General features: G+C 45.2%; 1 protein-coding gene across 1 annotated transcript in view; it reads left to right on the top strand.

Moving 5' to 3' along the window:
* Positions 1 to 1969: 1969 nt before the first annotated feature.
* The window catches only part of LOC140190432 (uncharacterized), a 76472-nt gene continuing 70994 nt past the window's right edge, over positions 1970 to 7447 (top strand). Inside the window, exon 1 of the mRNA XM_072247001.1 lies at positions 1970 to 2226. The gene's annotated coding sequence lies outside the window, so the exon portion shown is untranslated. The remainder of the gene's footprint in view (positions 2227 to 7447) is intronic.

Here is a 7447-nt window from a genome sequence, read left to right as displayed (position 1 = left end):
CACCTTGAATATTCTCTCTTCTCCTCTTTGAGAGGAGCCAAATAGAGTTTCATTATACCTATGCATAATGACAATAAAGATCATTCAATTCAATTGAATTTCTCATTGGGCTGAAGATATAAAGCCTGAAAGCTCAAGGACTGCTTCTATCAGGCCTTAATAAGACCATTCAGTGGTTTCCTAGTTCGATAAGATGGTCTGTTGACCTCACAATCTGCTTGGCTTATTACCTTGCACCCTATTTTCTTTGTAAATGTTCTGAGGATGTTCTACGAGTCGGTGGTGGCCAGTGCGATCATGTTTGCTGTTGTGTGCTGGGGCAGCAGGCTGAGGGTAGCAGACACCAACAGAATCAACAAACTCATTCGTAAAGCCAGTGATGTTGTGGGGATGGAACTGGACTCTCTCACGGTGGTGTCTGAAAAGAGGATGCTGTCCAAGTTCCATGCCATCTTGGACAATGTCTCCCATCCACCACATAATGTACTGGTTGGGCACAGGAGTACATTCAGCCAGAGACTCATTCCACCGAGATGCACCACAGAGCATCATAGGAAGTCATTCCTGCCTGTGGCCATCAAACTTTACAACTCCTCCCTTGGAGGGTCAGACACCCTGAGCCAATAGGCTGGTCCTGGACATTTAATAATTTACTGGCATAGTTTATATATTACCATTTAATTATTTATGGTTTTATTATTATTTAATTATTTATGGTGCAACTGTAATGAAAACCAATTTCCCCCGGGATCAATAAAGTACGACCATGACTACTATTCTGTTATTGCTTTACCTTCAGGAGGTACTGCAGGTCCACCCGTCAGCGAATTGACCGTTGGCGGAGAAACTGAAGGAGCTGGACTTGGTGCGGATGGCGCTGCTGCTGGGGAAAGAGAGGCTCCAGAGGAGTCGGAATGTGCAGGAAGTGTGCAGTCTTTTAGTGAGTGATCGTCCTAGCTGCTTTTCTTGTGATCGCAAGGCGCCCTGGAGCATTGTTAATGTGGAATGCTGCAAGTCTGATTCACTGATTTGTTGGCGGACGGTGGGGGTGCTTTGTGGCCTTGTAGAGAGGGCTAGGCCCCAAGCCGGGGCACCGCCTGTTTACAGCCACCGGGAGTGAGGTGTGGTGCGGCATCCAGGCTGGAGTCGGTGCTGCCCCCCCCAGTGTTTGCCCAGCAGAAGACAAGCTGTATTGTGGTCGATTGGAGGTTTCTGTGGTATTCATGCACTCAGGATCAGGACTTCCTTTTCGCGTGGCTGACTTTACTGACATCTTTCACGTGCTATGAGTGCTTTGTGGTGTGTGTGACTGTTGGTATTGTGTTTTGCATCTTGGTCCCAGAGTAATGCTGTCTCGTTTGTCTGCATTCATAGGTATTCATGTACAGCTGAATGACAATAAAACTTGAGTTGGATTGAATTAAACTGAATTGAATTAAATTGCACTACCTCAAAGCACTGTGTAAGGCTGGCTGGCGAGGTAGTGGCATCCACACTGGACTTTGAGGCGAGTGATCGAGGGATTGAATTCAGCCGGCTCCTTGCATATTTTCCCTCAGGGATGAGTTGAGCGTCGAGCGCAAAAAAAAGACAAATGCTAAAGACCCTGAACTTGGAAGGTTCATCAGCATAAGCACTGGTTGTTAACTCCAAGCTATGAATCTTGCTATTCAGTATAATGAGAGATGATTTAGAATAATGAGCCAAGTGTGGAACTATGGATAATTAATTGTATGTTGGCATGTCAAGGTAACTTGTGTGCTGATAAAGTTGTACTAAAACTAATGTGAATCTCTTTTGTTTGACAAGACAGTTGATATTGAGTCAACAGTTTGCACAGATTCTCGTGTTAGCGGGTGTGGCTTCTTTGATTTCAAGCGGTGACTAGCACAAAAAAGTCACAGCAATTAAGTTTCATTTGTGTTCTCATAAGTTTCATTTTCCTTTTCCGGAAACACAGCAAGACACAGTACAAGTGAAGACGTGTGCAATCTAGTCTCTCCTTTGGCTGCTGAAGTGCTTAATGGCATTCAGAAAAACCCGGAATGCTTGAAGCGATGAGCAGGCAGAATTAGCTGTCAAATAAATTAAGTGAAAGACAATTTCATTTTACTGATCTAGTTGGCCGTGGAACACGTCCAGAGCTGGTAGCCAGGATACATCTTCTGCAGTTATCAGGAAGACGTTCGGAGCATTCTGGTAAAAAAAACACATGACAGAAAGAAGGTAAGATGAAAGATTCAATGGAGCGGATAACTTGTCTGTTGCTTCTCAAGGGTGGCCTTGATTGGTCATTTCTCCTGAGAGATGGAACGCTTGTGCCAATGGGTTTGGCGTCAAAGGGAGTGAAGGTAAATGCTGGTTTATTCTTACTCTGTCAAACTGTCATAATCTCATAAAGAAAGAACCATTTGCATCTTTGTAACATATAGTCATTTGTAAAGAGGAGAGTGCCTCAGGGTAGAAGGTTTTTCTTTTAGAGGGCTATTCTTGTGCAGATTTTACGACGAACCCAACTGCCTGTGTGCAAATGTTTTCTTCTGCCACTCACTTTAAAATAATCCGCTGGAGGAACCCAATGGGTCAAGAAGCATCTGAGATAGTTGAGATCTAGCACTGAGACTCTTTATCACGACTGAGAGTGTTAGAGGGGAGATAGTATTAGGAAGTGAGAGGGAAATGGGGGAAGGACTGGCAAGGTGATGGATGGAACCAGACAATGAGGGAGATGACGGGCAGATGGAAACAAGAGGGGGTGGAAGAATGGAGTCAGGATACAACGGCTGGTTGGTGATAGTTAGAGATAGATAAAGAAAGGGGGAAAAGGGGAAAATGTAGCTCGGTTGGGAGAGGGCAGGATGGAGGTAAACACAGTTTACAGTTGGTGGAAGCAACACTCACAACACGCTGGAGGAACTCAGCAGGTCGGGCAGCATCCGTGGAAACGATGACTCATCGTTTCCACGGATGCTGCCCGACCTGCTGAGTTCCTCCAGCGTGTTGTGAGTGTTGCTTTGACCCCAGTATCTGCAGATGATTTTGTGTTTACAAGTTGGTGGAATCATGTAAGTAAGGAAGGTGATAAGTGTAGCAGATGAGGGAAGTTATGAGGGTCTAATGGGGGGGAGGGATGTATAAACTGGCTGACGGGATGGGGAGGAAGCTGGAAAGTTCAGGATTTAGACCATCAGCTACTGGACCGCCCAGGCGGAACACGAAATGCTGCTTTAACTGGTTTGTATCAGACCTCACAATGGCAGTGGAGAAGGTCAGGGACCGACAGATCAATGGGAAAGGGAGTTGAAATGGCCTGAGACCAGGAGGTCAGCACGGCCAGTACAGGTGAGTGCAGGTGTTCTGCAAAATTGGCCACCTACACTGGGTTGCTGTGAGTGCGATCTAAGTTACTGGAGAGACATTGAAGCTGGTGATATAAGGCCATAAGATATAGGAGCAGAAGTAGGTCATTCGGCCCATCGAGTCTGCCCTGCCATTCAATCATGGGCTGATCCAATCCTTCCAGTCATCCCCACTCCCCCGCCTTCACCCCATATCCTTTGATACCCCGGCTAATCAAGAACCTATCTATCTCTACCTTAAATATACCTAATGATTTGGCCTCCACAGCCACTTGTAGCAACAAATTCCACAGATTTATCACCCTCTGACTGAAGTAATTTCTTCACAACTCGGTTCTGAAAGGATGTCCTTCAATCCTGAGGTCATGTCCTCTTGTCCTAGAATCCCCTACCAACAGAAATAACTTTGCCATATCTAATTTGTTCAGGCCTTTTAACATTCGGAATGTTTCTATGAGATCCCCCCCTCATTCTCCTGAACTCCAGGGAATACAGCCTAAGAGCTGCCAGACGTTTTTCATACAGTAACCTTTTCATTCCTGGAATCACTCTTGTGAATCTTCTCTGAACCCTCTCCAATGTCAGTATATCCTTTCTAAAATAAGGAGCCCAAAATGACACACAATACTCCATGTGGTCTCACGAGTGCCTTATAGAGCCTCAACATCACATGCCTGCTCTTATATTCTATACTTCTAGAAATGAATGCCAACATTGCATTCGCTTTCTTCACAACTGACTCAACCTAGAGGTTAACCTTTACGGTATCTTGCACAAGGACTCCTAAGTCCCATTGCATCTCTGCATTTTGAATGCTCTCCCCATTTAAATAACAGTCTGCCCATTTATTCCTTTCACCAAAGTGCATGACTGTACACTTTCCAACATTGTATTTCATTTGCCACTTCTTTACCCATTCCACTAAACTATCTAAGTCTCTCTGCAGGCTCTCTGTTTCCTCAACACTACCCGCTCCTCCACCTATCTTTGTATCTTTGGCAAATTTAACCACAAATCCATTAACACCATAGTCCAAATCATTGACATACATTGTAAAAAGCAGCGGCCCCAACACCGACCCCTGTGGAACTCCACAGGTACCGGCAGCCAGCCAGAATAGGATCCCTTTATTCCCACTGTCTGTTTTATGCCGATCAGCCAATGCTCCACCCATGCTAGTAACTTCCCTGTAATTCCATGGGCTCTCATCTTGCTAAGCAGCCTCATGTGCGGCACCTTGTCAAAGGTCTTCTGAAAATCCAAGTACGCCATGTCTACTGCATCTCCTTTGTCTACCCTGCTTGTGATTTCCTCAAAGAATTGCAGTAGGTTTGTCAGGCAAGATTTTCCTTTCAGGAAACCATGCTGACTTTGGCCTATCTTATCATGTGCCTCCAGGTACTCCGTAATCTCATACCTAACAAATGATTCCAACAGCTTCCCAAACACTGATGTCAGGCTTACAAGTCTATAGTTTCATTTATGCTGCCTCCCACCCTTCTTAAATAGCAGAGTTACATTTTCGATTTTCCAGTCATCTGGTACAATGCCAGAATCTGTCAATTCTTGAAAGATCATCGTTAATACCTCTGCAATCTCTCCACCTACTTCCTTCAGAACCCGAGGGTGCATTCTTTCAAGTCCAGGAGATTTATCCACCCTCAGACCATTGAGCTTCCTGAGCTCCTTCTCAGTTGTAATTTTCACTGCACGAACTTTACTTCCCTGACACCCTTGAATGTCCGGTATACTGCAAACATCTTCCACTGTGAAGACCGATGCAAAACACGCATTTAGTTCCTCTGCCATCTCTGCGGCTCTCATTACAATATCTCCAGCGTCATTTAGTATTGGTCCTATACAGGTGTCCCCCGCTTTTCGAACGTTATGAAAGACCTACATTAGTACCCTGTTTTCGCTTTCAGAAGGTGTTTTCACTGTTACGAAAAAAAAGCAGCGCGCGGGGAAAATCAGCGTGCGAAAAAATCAGCGCACACCCCGAGCTGCCGCTCTCCCCCGGATTCAGAACAGCATTCTAGCCAGCACTGCTTTAACACGTGCCTGTGAGCAGCCATTTGCAAGATGAGTTCTAAGGTATTGGAAAAGCCTAAAGGAGCTCGTAAGGGTGTTACACTTAGCGTAAAACTAGACATAATTAAGTGTTTCGATCGTGGTGAACGAAGTAAGGACTAAGTGAGTTTGGCTAGTGGAAGCTGACGAACATGATGTTGAAGAGGTTTTGGCATCCCATGACCAAGAACTGATAGATGAAGAGCTGATGCAATTGGAAGAGGAAAGGATAACAATTGAAACTGAATGCAGTAGCGAACGGACCAAAAGTGAAGTCGTCCAGGAACTGAACGTAAAGTAACTGCGTGAGATTTTCGCTGCAATGATAAAGTACAACTTTAATTTTGAAAGGGTACGTAGGTTTAGGGGATATTTGCAGGATGGTTTTGAGTCCTTACAAAGAACTGTATGATAGAAAAATGCGCGAGGCTCAGCAGTCAAGCAAGCTTTCCGCATCAGCCACAGCAGACGACGAACCTCAACCTTCGACATCAAGGCAGGCAATCATAGGAGAAGTTGAGCTGCCTGTTCTAATGGAAACGGACGACGAGATGACACCCCAGTGTCCCACCACCCCGCGATTTGCGGAGAATGCAGCGGTAGCCAGGAGGCACACAGCACATCTTTAAGAAAAAAGCCGAAACAAACATGCTAATTAATTAGGTGCTGCCCGATACATAATTGTTGGTTCAGATCAGAGACGACGCAGTTGGAAATCGGCACAGATCTGGGCCGACAATTACGTGCTAGGCGGCACCTAGTTAATTAGCTTGTTTATTTTGGCTTTTTTCTTAAAGATCTGCTGTGTGCCTCCTGGCTACCGCTGCACCGCTGCATGCTTCGCGGTTCAGTATCTGTCGGCGACCTGGAGGGTGGGGGCCACTGCACCACCCGACCTGCGACGACTCAGCCTAACACACCATCATCAGTGTGCTCGGCGCTGAACCAATTCCAGTAAGTGATACTACACTGTACATACATTATTTCTACTTTATATCGGCTGTGTATTTTTACGTGTTATTTGGTATGATTTGGCAGCTTCATAGCTTAAAGGTTACTGGTGAGCGCTTGCTCCGTGTTTTTGCCAACAGCGCTTGCATGAGATTTTCTGCCGACGGCGCTTGCGTGAGATTTTCGCTATGGAGAACAGTTCAGTAATGATTGTGGGAAAGTATTTCTACTTTATATAGGCTGTGTATTTATCATATCATTCCTGCTTTTACTATATGTTGCTGTTATTTTAGGTTTTATGTGTTATTTGGCATGACTTGGTAGGTTATTTTTGGGTCTGCGAACTCTCACAAATTTTTCCCATATAAATAAATGGTAATTGCTTCTTCGCTTTACAACATTTCGGCTTATGAACCATTTCATAGGAACGCTCTACCTTCGGATGGCGGGGGAAACCTGTATCTACCCTCGACTCCCCTTTACCCTTTATATACTTAAAAAAGCTTTTAGTATCTTCTTTGATATTAGTCGCCAGCTTCCTTTCATAATTCATCTTTTCCTTCCTAATGACCTTCTTAGTCTCCTTCTGCAAGTTTTTAAGAGCTAGAAGTCTTTATTCAATACAACAAGCAGGCATCATTCAGAGCCTCTACGTGCTCGGGAGATGGCCGGTTCGGGGCTTGCTAGTGTTGGTACCAGAAGCACGGTGGGCTTTCCCAGCACAATCCTTGGGCTGTGTTGGTCATTCACACAAATGACACATTTCACTGTACATTTCAGTGGTTCAATGTACACGTGACAAATAAACCTCACGTTGAATCTACTCGAAACATGGAAACTGAAATTCCACGAACATGCAAGACCAGGCACTGGCACGCAAGGTCAACTCACGCACGTGCTACAAGTGATCACGTCAGCTCAGCAGACGAGGAAATATCATGCTCACGGTCGCTTTGCGCGTAAGTCACGTATGTCACATCATGCTTCCAGTGGGCACATAACATGATGTACCAGCAAACATGGAACCATCCTAAGCAACCCACAAGAAATGCTGGAGCAACTCAGCA

This window comes from Mobula birostris, chromosome 30 (genome assembly GCF_030028105.1).
Source record: "Mobula birostris isolate sMobBir1 chromosome 30, sMobBir1.hap1, whole genome shotgun sequence".
NCBI lineage: Eukaryota > Metazoa > Chordata > Chondrichthyes > Myliobatiformes > Myliobatidae > Mobula > Mobula birostris.
This window is presented reverse-complemented; position numbering and strand designations above follow the sequence as displayed.